Source organism: Macrobrachium nipponense, chromosome 18, assembly GCF_015104395.2.
Source record: "Macrobrachium nipponense isolate FS-2020 chromosome 18, ASM1510439v2, whole genome shotgun sequence".
Taxonomy (NCBI): Eukaryota; Metazoa; Arthropoda; class Malacostraca; order Decapoda; family Palaemonidae; genus Macrobrachium; species Macrobrachium nipponense.
This window is the reverse complement of record NC_087211.1, coordinates 43696547-43709342: the sequence shown is the minus strand read 5'-3', so window position 1 is coordinate 43709342 and position 12796 is coordinate 43696547. Positions and strand designations below refer to the sequence as shown.

At 40.0% G+C, this 12796-nt stretch overlaps 1 long non-coding RNA gene across 1 annotated transcript in view; it reads left to right on the top strand.

Annotated features, from left to right (window-relative positions):
* Positions 1-10712, top strand: part of LOC135197007 (uncharacterized) — a 491061-nt gene extending 480349 nt beyond the window's left edge. The window contains exon 3 of the long non-coding RNA XR_010310530.1: positions 9094-10712. This is a non-coding gene — a long non-coding RNA (uncharacterized LOC135197007). The remainder of the gene's footprint in view (positions 1-9093) is intronic.
* The last annotated feature ends 2084 nt before the right edge of the window (positions 10713-12796 follow it).

Here is a 12796-nt window from a genome sequence, read left to right as displayed (position 1 = left end):
CCAATCTCTCTTAGAAGCAGTTCTTGGAGGCACCCCTCTTTGAGGCAGGAGCAAGATAGAGCAGCGTTCCACTCCCCACCACTCCACACACCACTCACTGAGATGGGATGCCAGCAAGAAAGTGAGATGATGTTGCCTCTTTTGTTTAGGAGACAGGTCTCGAGAACGACCCTACTCAAAGGATGGCTGCAGCAGAGCAGGGTTCCATGGATCTCCCTATCATTTCAGGCACCGATCATCAGACAAAACATCATAGAAAGAGCCAGATACTCCTCAGCCTCCCCCCCCTTTCCACCTTAAGGTGTTACCAGACAGCCACCAGGCAGAATGGGACAGAGACTAGGCTCCCTTGTACGCACTACTATGGGAGGAGCAGCAGCCCTCAAAGAAGTGAGAGTCCTCCCTCCTGGAAGTTCCAGACGAGGAGAGGGGTTTTTCAGACTTCGTCCTTCGGGTCTGTAGGAAGTTGGACATAGCAGAACCTGGCGACGTGACACCTGAGGAATACCCCTCCTTCTCATACCTGGAGCATATGGCCGATAGTCTGCCAGAAGCCAAATAGACGGTACAGCTTCCTTGGTCACCACTGGTGACAAATACTGTTATGAAATAGTTGGAGAGCCTAATAATGGGAGAGGAAGGTTTCTTATCTTCTTCCAGGTCTTGCAGTTAATTCCCCCACCAATTCCCCACCAGGCCAAGTATTACTTACCAGAGGAGGCTAGTGCCCTTCCTAGGAAGACAATAAGCTCTTCCATTTGCCAGCTTTCATGGTTGACACAAAGTTCACCACTGGGGAGATAATAAACCAAGAGGTGATGTTAGCAAGGGCATTGGGGGCCATCTCCTGGTGGATGGGTGCAAAGGTGCATGAATAAGAGAAATGAGGGTCATACCACCTCATCCTACATGGCCAAGCATGTGTCCTATGCTTAGGCTAACATCATCCTCAAAAGGAGGGATGCACTCTTATCAGTGGCTCAGAAACAGATCTCGGTCAATCGTTGGTTGAGCCTGAGAAATAGCCCCCTCATGGATGTTTCTACCTACTTTCCACCAAAGGTATTGAATCAAGAGAAAACAGGAAACGCTAAGCACTCACTTTCCTAGGCATTGCTCAGGTCACCCCGTGCCCATGCTTGTGTTCAAACCTAGGGACATAGACTTTTCAGTGTCATGGGAATTATCGGACATGATCAGAAACTTTAAAAAGTTTCTCCCCTAATGAATTGAATTCCCCAGAGTGGAGCATAACCAAGGTCTTGGCCTCCGTGAGACAACTGCCCTATGAACCACTCAAAAAGGGATCAGATGAAGAGGGTTGGGGAAGTGCATGTCTCCTCATAAGACATTACCCACACCCATGGGTGAACATTGATTGGCTTCACCTTCCTTCTAGTGTAACAGTGAAGTCAGTAAGTGTGTCTTCAACCAAGGTTGAGCCACGAAACTGCCCAGGGGGAGGAGGGCATGGCAACACACTCCATGGTTCCTGGCTCCAATGCAGAGAAGGCAGTACCGTGCTGACATTGTCCTTCTGAGGGAAGGTAATTTGCCAATCTGCAGACTGATGAGTGTAATTGCAGGAGGGTTGTCTTGACATTTTCAGGCACATAGGACCTTTCCTGGCAAATTAAGTGTGGACGGAGCTTCCCCAACCTGCTGGATAGCAAAATTTTCGACTGAAGATCAACCATTTGCTTGGCCCAAACACTATGGGCTAGCTGAAACCATTACATATAAAACTAGACAGTAGTGTCACTTCAGCAAGACACCCAAGGGAAACCTTGATCGACAAGATATGGTTTAAGTGAGGAGCTGTGGAAGCCTTTTTAAAATCATTATGATCATGTATAAGTGCAATGACCAGCTGAGAGTGCCATTCAACTCGGCTTGAAGGGTTCCAAAGGCAAGGGATAAGCTGTGTTCTCTTCTGAAAGAGAAAGAGGAAGGTGAACCAATTTTCCAATACCAGGTGAAGGTACCCTTACCAATCAGTATATCTAAGGCCAAGGGTAACCCATGAATGGGACAAGGTTCAGAGCAATGGTCAACCATCCTGTGGAGCTCCCTTTGTTCAGTGAATGTTGGACTATAGAGGCTACAGGAGAACATGCACAAGCAGACTGGGGTGAAGCATGGTCTTATGTAAATAAGTCGGCTCAGTACCTACAAGTAACATGTAGTGGAGATTGATTGCATACAAGCCCCATATGTTTAAAGATAGATATAAGTTAATTATTCTTGTGGGCAGACTTGTCAATAATTTTGAATGAAAGATTTTTTCCTTTTGGCTAGTTTAAAACTTATTCAAATATTTTTGCAACATTAGGTGTAGTTGTGTATGGTGGATGTTTGTGAGGAATATTACTAATTTAAAAGTCCAGAACTGCTTTGCTGTTGCACTGTTTTTGTCTTCCACTTATTCTTCATTATCAAATTATTACATTAACTTAATTATTGCCTATTTAAGTTTTTCTGAAAAACACTTAGGTTTCATTTAACCCTTAAACGCCTAAGCGGTATTTCAGAAATCGTCTCGCGTATGCCGGCAGGGTTCGGGAGTGAGCGCCGAAGCGGAAAAAAAGTTTTTTTCAAAAAATCACAGCACGCTTAGTTTTCAAGATTAAGAGTTCATTTATTGCTTCTTTTTTCTCATTGTCTGAAGTTTAGTATGCAACCATCAGAAATGAAAAAAAATATCATTATATATAAATATTGGAATATATGGCAGCGCAAAAAAAATTTCATATATAATTGTATACAAATCGCGCTGTGAGCAAAACGGTTAAAGCTAACGAGTTTATTTTTTTTTTTGTATTGTACACTAAATTGCGATCATTTTGGTATATAACATTGTAAAACTATCAAAGCAACACAGAGAAAATATTATCACAAAAGGATGCATCAATTCGTAACGTGCGGACGTAAAAAAGTTTTTTTTTTCAAAATTTCACCATAAATCGGAATATTGTGCTAGAGACTTCCAAATTGTTTCAAAATAAAGATAAATGATTTAATATTACTAGACTGTAAGAGTTCTAGCTTACAATTGCGTTTTTGACCATTTCGATCGAGTCAAAGTTGACCAAACTTCGATTTATTTCTATTTATCGTGATTTATATGCAAATATTTCAAAAATGATAAAAGCTACGATCATGAAATATTTTTTTTGTATTCTACATGAAATTGTGCACATTTTTATATATAAAAATCTATGTAATGGCTAATATGAAACTGTGCAAATATTAAAACAATGTGACGTAAGCATTTCGGAGATTTGCGGCGGAGATACCGCCCGTGGAGGGAAGAAAAAGTTTTATTTTTCAAAAATTCACCATAAATCGGGATATTGTGCTAGAGACTTCCAATATGTTTAATAATTAAGATAAATGATTGAATATTACTATACTGTAAGAGTTTTAGCTTACAATTGCGTTTTTCGACCATTTCGGTCAAGTTAAAGTTGACCGAACGTCGATTTTTTTTCTATTTATCGTGATTTATATGCAAATATTTCAAAAATGATAAAAGCTACGGCCATGAATTATTTTTTGTTGTATTTTACATGAAATTGCACACATTTTCATATATAGAACTCTATGCAAGGGCTAATATGAAACGGTGCAAATATTACGACAATGTGATGTAAGCATTTCGGAGATTTGCGGCGGAGATTCCACGCGCGAAGGGAAGGAAAAAGTTTTTTTTTCAAAAATTCACCATAAATCGAAATACTGTGCTAGGGACTTCCAATTTATTTCAAAATGAAGGTAAATGATTGAATATTACTAGAATGTTATATTTTTGCTTATATATATATAATATTATTATATATATATATATAGTATATGATATAATATATCTTATAATAGATATTATATATCTATATATATATATATATATATATATATATATATATATATATATATATATATATATATATATATATATATATATATATATAAAAATATTATTCTGGTACAAATACACAACTAAAAGGAATGCAGGTGAAGATCTTTTCTTTTTGCATAAAATGAAATAACATAAAATACATTAATAAATACAGATATATTAAAACTTGTAATAAATATAAAGCTAAATATAAAATCAATGCAGAATACTCACTCGTAATCCTGACTCTTCGTTCTATTCTTGTTGTCTCCCTCCTCCATTGAAAAGTCTTGCATTTTTTTCCTTTTGACATGACAAGGTACAGGTGGAGGAGGGAGACGCGCCCAAGGGCGGCGGCCCTCTGCGCCCTCCGTTGTCCCTAGGGTAGGCACTCTCTAATATATGACCGCAGTGTGGTACTAGCGGTCACACTCCCTGAACCTGCAAAGACCTATATTGCAGGTGCGACAGAAAAACCGGGTGTGTCTTTCTGCCATTCATATGGCACACCCGGCACCGTTTCTGCCTGCGCCCTTCTAGGAGCTCCAGTGTGTGATCCCCTGGCTGCAGCCGACACACAGGGTCCACTATCCGACGAGAAGTCGGAATCTGAGCGGGGGCGGGTTCATCAAGGGCGGCGGCAGCAGCGGCAGGAGCAGGACAACTGAAGTTGGCCCTCCTAACATCTGCCCTTTCCTCTAGGGACAGATCTGGAGCTCGAGGCAGGGGGCTGGTGATGGAAGGCCACTCATCGGGATTAAAGTTGATGAGGGCATTCCCGGCTACCTCGAGAAACTGGATGTGGGACAACCTCCAGAGGTCTGAATTATAGTACCCACAGTAGAGGATGTAGGCATTATGGAGGGCCAACTGAAGAATGTATTTGAGGAGCTTCTGTGTCCACCTCCTGGTTCTCCTGGCGAAGGGATAATACTGGATGAGTTGATCTAAGAGATCAACTCCTCTCATGTGCCTATTGTAGTGCCCAATGACGGTAGGCCGCTCAACACGAAACTCCTCATACATAACTCGGCCCTGCCGACGTTTCTTCTTCCGCTGGATGACCTCTTCTTGGATGGGCTCATGACTCGTAATCATGGGGACGAGTCGGACCCCCTTCCAACAGATGACGAAGACAGCTCCCTTCCATCGCCGCTGTCTCTCCTCTTGCCACATGTTGCGGCTGGCTAGCGAACCTCTTGAGGACATTCGGGGCCCCACACACCAACCGAAGGGTACCACTGACGTGCACACCTGCTTCATACAGTTCCTGGGCCAGGGATACCAAGTTATAATAACTATCCATAAACAGGTGGTATCCTTGGTTATGGAAACGATCCACAAGACCGAACACAGTGTCACGCAGTGTTCAGAAGACCCCGGAATACACCGAGAAGTCCACGACATATCCAGTGTTGGACTCCGTAATAAAGAACAATTTGTCACCGTATTTCTTTGGCTTCTTGGGGTTGTACACTTTTATGCTCAGACGCCCTTTGTAAGGCATCATCCCCTCATCCAAAGAAAGGTTCTTGTCAGGAACCACGAGAAACTGGCACCGTTCACGAATGTACTCCAACACTGAGCGGACTAAGATGAGACTATCGGGGTTATTCCGGGGTATAGCCCTTCGGTTGAAGGCGCTGAAATACCTGACCAACGCCAGGAAACTATCGCGGGACATAATGCCAGGCACATTGGGCATACTTAAAAAAAAATTCCTCCTCCAATATTGCCTGACATCAGCAGCAGGCATCATTCCAAAAAAAAAAATGTGGAGCCCCAAAAAATGTGCCATGTCGGTGAGGTTACAGCCCCGCCAGCGATACGACAATGTCGTCCGAAGTTCGTCATGGCAGTACCGAGCTTAGTCCGCCGTCTCTGCTACCAGGTATTCCAGCAGTTCCCGTGTAAGGAACAGCTGAATGAACCCCAGAGCAGTGAGAGGAACAGGTACGGTGAGCCCAGGTGCTGCCGTGAATGGATGCATGTTAGGTGGGGTGGGGTCCTCCAACCACCCCTCGTTGCTCTCGGATGACCAGTCTTCACCTTGGCTGGCGCGACGCTCCGACCTTCTACGTGCCCGTGCGCGTGCCTCCTCCTCCTCCTCAGATTCCCCCTCATAAGCACTAAAACCACTGAACTCCAACTCACTTTCAGCCTGTGACCCTCGTACGGACATTTGGGGCAAATATTCATCATCACTAACATCGGGAGTGATGTCCTCGTCACTAGATGACCAACTGCTATCAAAATGAGGACTTGCAACATGCTCCCGATCAAGCTCTAACAAGTAATCGTCTTTGTCCTTTGGTTCGAGGCTTCCAAAATGCCTGCGAATGCCCCTCAGGACACCCCGATGCTTCCTAGTGGTTATAAAAGGCTCACGAGACGCACAATGTGGTGCTTGAACACTTTCGGCCACACGAGGCCGCACGGAACGGCGTTGAGGAGCAAGGTCATCTTGGGTGCTTGGTCCCTTGCCAGCATCCAAGTCCAAAATACATCTCACATGATTCCTCCCGAGAGGTAAAACTTTCCTTTCATGCTCCATTCGACGTTCAGACATCTCTACGTACGTCTTGTACCACCACAAATACTCAAAATCTCGCAAAAGTTCGGCAAAACACGATTGCGGCAAAAGATCGCTCTCGGATGACGTGTTGCTGATGCTTGCTGGTGTGAGAAGAAAGCATTTCGTGCATGCGCACCTGAGTAACACTTGTAAACAAAACAACAGCTTGATCCATGAGCTCCCAGCATCCCTCAAGTTGCGTGATTCAAAAGTTTTTGCCTAGTAGGCCTATAACTATTTTTCCGCAAATTAAAAAAATAACTATTTTGCGTCGACGTACCATACGTTGGTTCAGCACCCGACAGACAATTTTCGTCGACGTTTAATACGTCCAATCGGCGATTAAAGGCTAACAGACATCTGAGTAATTTTACTCTGCCCATGATTTATTAGTGCTCAGTTCACTTTGTCCATTTGTAGAATGGCTGCTTAAACAATTACGTAATAATAATAAGAATGACCATTTGTAGAAAATAGCAAATTTCATTTTTACTTAAGAAAATGCTTAAGGCCTGTAGAGAAGTTTGATTTTACTTTCCAAGATTATGGACTCTGCTACAGTAACATTTTGATCAGTCATGATTTATTACACAAAGGATTTTAGCTTATGTTAAACTCCCATCATCACTATACGTACATGTGTTACCTCATTTCTTATGGTATTCTGACTGTGGATATAGCATTTTGCTCTACAGTATCTCGAAAAGATCGACACAGTTCATAAGTCCTATATATAATTCACATGAGAGCAGACTTTTCTGATTCCATTCGCTAAAATATTGTCTGAAATCAGTTTTGCCTCTATAGTTCTCTTTTACTCTCAATGATGTTTTGTACATCATAAATACAAAATGAAAAATTTTTGAATTTACGCAAAATCAAGAAATATTGTCCAGTAATTAACAGCTTATGAATGGTAAACTGAGCAGGTATGCTGCTTAGAGGTGTGTAGATGGGGTTCAACTTAATCTCTTATGTCTTTTATGATAGTTCATCATTTCATACCATGTCTAAGATCACATCTTTAACATCCTTCACAAGTACACTGTCATAATCAGTTCATAGATGTCTGTATCTCATCAGCCTTTGTTTACCTTTTGTTGAGATTACATTACTTTAGTCAGTCACATGCACATTTTTTACACTTTTATTTTGGTAAATTTTATGCCAATGTACCTAAGCATGAATTTAAAATATAATTCATGGTTGTCAATTGTAGTTAAAGATTTATTAGTTCAGCTTAATACCCGGAAAAAGCCTACTCTTGACTAAGCCTGACGACACTGATATGTAGTCTTCTTTTCCCTTTGAAGGAAACTTGCCCGTCAGAGTTTGTTATTGAGATATTCTGCATTACTAAAATTATGTAAATTAAAACATACGTCATAGGGCATGGGGCACAATAAAACAAAACACATTGGCTCTACATATTAAGATTGACCTTACCTGACAGCTACCAAAATGGATATTGTACAGACTTCAGTTAACCCAAGAAGTAAATTGTTACATCAACTGTTTTACCATATTCAAGCTTCCCTATCCACCTAGTATGTTAATAATGGAGTTTTTATTTATTATACTTAGTGCACATTGCAAAATGTGAGTGGAGCATTAGATTAGGTTTAAACTTTGTGATGATTGTGTGTGCATTTTGATCAGAGATTGCCTTCACTGTTAAGGTCCATTTGAGTTGGTCTGTGCCATAGTAAAATTCTTTGTTGTGTGTTTCAATCCAAAAGAGGACTTTCATTTTGGAGCCAACCTCCATAAGTAGAACAACAAAATAAAGACAATGCATCTTTTCATTTCATGAACTGGTATTTCTGTTTGTTAAGTCTCAACTTAAAATCAAACCACTAGTCCCTTCTGATATTTCCTGCAAAAGGGGATATCACATTCTTTCATACCACTTAGTACAGGTTAATAAATGAAAAGTTTGACGCAGCTTATTTATTTCGAGTATTATGTATCAGAATTCCTTAATAAACAGCAGCAGAATATACATACTCTTCTACTTCCCTAAATTACTCAAAAAAAGGCTACCAAAGTGGGGCTACAAACTCTTGAAAAATTTATTCTGACTTTTTTTCAAGTTACAAGTTATGGAGCAACAAGAGATCCGAACGTGACCATCCCTGGGAATGAGTAGCCTTTACCACAGGTGTGATGCTCAGGTACTTTCAAGGAGGTAAACACTAAACAGATTTAGTTTTGAGTTCAAGACCCTTCACTGAATCCCCGTTTTCAAGGTTCATAATTTTCTTAGAGCAAGCATCTCGACAAGAGAGGGAGGCCCCAGTTTGGATATGTATTTGACTACAGGAAGTGGGAGCTATTTCTTGAAATTTTGATAAAGCATTTTTACGATAATTTCACATGAAAATACTAAGTTACAGTGGTGAATGACAACGTTGTGTATTAAGACTCCCTTTCTTCTCTTTCGTATTCCATACTACAAACCTCAACATAGGGCTCATTTTTCTTGGTATCAATCTAGTCTAAATTTCTCATGTGTCCTAGAGATTTTGTTTGTAGCTATATTTTTCTTTTTATCAATCTAGTCTAGATTTTTCTTGTCTTAGATTTTGTTTGTAGCGATTCTTACAAACTGAATGTATTGCAGGGTTTGGTGGATAACTCCCAGATATAAAGGATTACTATTTGGAGGTTTTGAAAATATGTACAGGTGGAAAGATGTGGCTTCAAAAGTTTGGATCAATCAGGAAGATGCTTTAATTGATTGCTCAGCAAGAATTACAGGTATGTGAACTACTTTACAAGTTCATTTAAAAGTTAGTTATTTTCCTAACAAGAAAATATACTCTACATCAGTTATATTCACCACAAGTGTCTTCAACTTGTTACTGTGAAATTGGGTTACCTCTCAAAACATTTTTAAATCTGGTATTATAATTGTGTTATTACTCCTGTTGCAAGATGTGGTTCTAGTTCCTTCTCCATCCACTCACATCTGCTTTCCTCAGTTTTACATTTGCTCCAGCTGTTTCTCCATATGCTCATGTTGTACTTTTCTCTCATACATGTGCTGATTTACTGATCTGGTTAGGTCTGCTACTTCCACCACAAGTGTTTCTGGTTACTTCAAAGGAACATAAGTTTTCTTATACATACCAAGACAAAGGAACAAAGGTCTGAAAGGTCGAGAGAAATAAACCATCTGAAGATACTTATGGCTGTGAAGATAGAATTGATTTGATGACTGTCTAAAATGAAGTATGGCCGCTTCATACATAACATAATCATGCTTGCTGGCACATAGGATGGCCCTTCTCGGTGGGACTGTAATCATGACCACCACACCATTTTTGGGGAAAAAACTTTTGAACATCATGACCTTCAACTTAGGAATATGGTGCCCCATGTCATTACTGTTCACTGGACTTCTAACTTGGCTGATGCTCTTTCTGATTAAGCTTTCTTTTAGATAACTTCTGGAGGAAGAATAATTACAGATGCTCTACCCAATAAATTTTTAAACATCTTGCTTTCACCAGGTTGGTGTCTCCACCATTTTTTTCTCATCTTTATTCTATGCCTCTTCTTAGATTAGTTTTTTTCAAGAACTGGCTGATCTCCACTGGAGGATCTTGTAGTTACAGGAACCTCTTCCATAGTTCCAAGAAGTTTATGTTTCTGGTCTTAAAGTCTGATTAAAGCTTTTACTTTTAATTTACCAAAAGTCCAGGTTTGTAAAACTCTACCATCCTTACTTTACCCCTTTTGTTGCTGTCTGGAAGGCAAAAAGTGGAGTTTGGCTGGAACTTGCATTATCCCATTTGTCAATGGCTAGTGATTTCAAGGCCAAAATAGTTTTCACAACCAGAAGATCTGCTCACCCCACATGAACCTAAGCATGGAGGGATCTAGAAATAGTTATACTTAAAATTGAGATATGACATAAAATGCCATCTTTTGACTTAAATCAACTAAAGGTATTGTCTCCATAATGAGAAATTTGAATTGAAGTGTATTTGCATTTGGTTTCTAAACTACTGGCTTATGCCCTCCAGTTGTTAAACAAAAATCCAGCTATAGAAATCCAGCAAGTCTTATAATTTCTTTATTGCCTCTTTGTTATTCATGCTCACTACCTCTACTCCACATTGCATAACTTCCATGGAGATCAAACCCCAAACTTGGCTGGTTTAGTTGGTAAAAAAGAAAAAAAAACTGACATTAGGTGGACACTGTTTAGTACAGTACCTGAAAATTTGAATCAGTTTCATGTTTCCATGATTCTTGTGGATCTCTGCAGATGCTCACACTGATTAGCCCAGGGAGATGGGTAAGTGATGCAGAGTAATGGTGACTTACTTCCTTTCCCCTTTGGAGTTATTGCATTTCCTTATCCTGCTCAAACTGTAGGTCTAGTTGTTGAGCCTTGAAATCTGTTGCATAATTATAACTGCTTCCCAACCTCCAGAGAGCCATTTTAAATTTAGCAGTCACAATATTCTCTATGAAATAGAATAATTAGAATAGTTTTACCTTCCACATTGTTTACTCACCTCTCAGTCTCAGGGATTGACTTTTATAACAGTATTACTATAGTGACCTCCATTTTCACATAATTTCCTAGGAGTCCTGTTTATTGTTTATGAAATTAAATGATACTATTCATTCAGGTACAAAAGACTTTAATTTCTTGACTAAAGAAACCTGGCAAACTGCAGTTAGTTCTTATATTAATGGATCCTGGCTCATAGCTTTCAAACTGACTGGCAACTAGTAGCTAAGCGTCAGTGCTCTTTGTAGGGCGTACCAGTATGGCATATAAAATTAGTACTTCACTGATTATTCCTTGGCTGGGGCAGGGTTGAAGTCAAGTTAATGCTGTGACATAGCAGTCCTATCCAGGGTAATTATCGTCACATATACCAATGGTGGAATAAATAACAATATAAAAAATTGGAGAATTCTCATTATGACAAACATTTTCAACAACAATAAATTCATGCCACTACCAGTGAAGATAACTTTTTGTAAGTTTCAAGAGACTCACTTCTGATCAAATAAATTTTGTCAAAAGTGAATGAAAATGATCCAAAAGAGTTTATCATAATATTCCCAACTAACCCCCGACCCTGTAAAGAAATGGTAAGAACTTTTGGCTGGCAAGATGAAGTCTTTTATCTACCACTTGATTAGAAGCCAACAACCATTTCAGTTTCTTAGTAATAAACTTATTCCAGGGTACCAAAGTTGTAAGTTTTTCAAGTCAAGACCTCAAGATTTGCCAGTTTTAATAGGGAGTCTATGTAATATGATTCATCATAAGTATACCAGTCAACAGTGCATCAAAATAATAATATCAATCAGCAAAGTATAATGTACAGGATCAACATGAGTGTAGGCAGCTATATTATCATCCTTCAAATCAGACTACTATTTTCTAGGTGATAGGAAGATCTAGATTCAGTTCACTGACCACCCCCTTTTAATATGGTGAATCTAGGACAAAATTGTTTTACCTTCTCACTAAAGCAGTTTCACTGTCTTTTTACCTGTTAAATAACTGCATAGACTAAGTAAACCACCCTCCCTAACACCAATACCAATGCATTTTGAACACCACCCTCCCTGGCACTGAAACCAATGCATTTGGAACTATCTCCATGGAGCCTACACCAGCCAGTGCATTTTGTTAAGTACCACCAGCACACTCCCCAACATCCATTTGAAAGATAGAAATATTAGTGAAGGACCAATCACCAGTCCCTTCATCTATTGTGAATGCTAAGACGTCACCTGATGATAGCTGTAATAGTATATGCATCAAATTAAAGGAAAATTAAAAAATTGGAAAGGATATTAAACATAATCTCATCCTGTGCAACTCCTGATACTTCCAACGATGAATTGATGGAAGAAAAGGAAGGAGACAGGGGTACAATTGATGCAGAGGTAACCCTTCTGGAAGAAGGGGATGCTGAACCGTCTAAATGAAGAGGTGAAAAGCCCTCCCAAGAAGGATAAATAAATATTGTACAATGCTCTCTTCTTGTAGGACGCACTCCACTGTGACACAGGCCAGGAACGACATTCCGGGCAAGGATTAGTAATGGTACAAAAATTAGATCGGCCCCTGCTGCATGTAGTATGGGGATCTGTAATGGTAGCAGTCATAAACCTGAAGCACAGAAATCCCTGAATGCTCAGGCACGTGTTGACGAGGCCTAGAAGAATTGGATGACTATTATAAACAATAAGGTACACAAACAAACACACTGAAACACAGAAATCTTGGGCAAACAAAGCAACCGCCTTGGGAAGTAAGAGTGCAAGTGACTACTTACTAAGGCGGT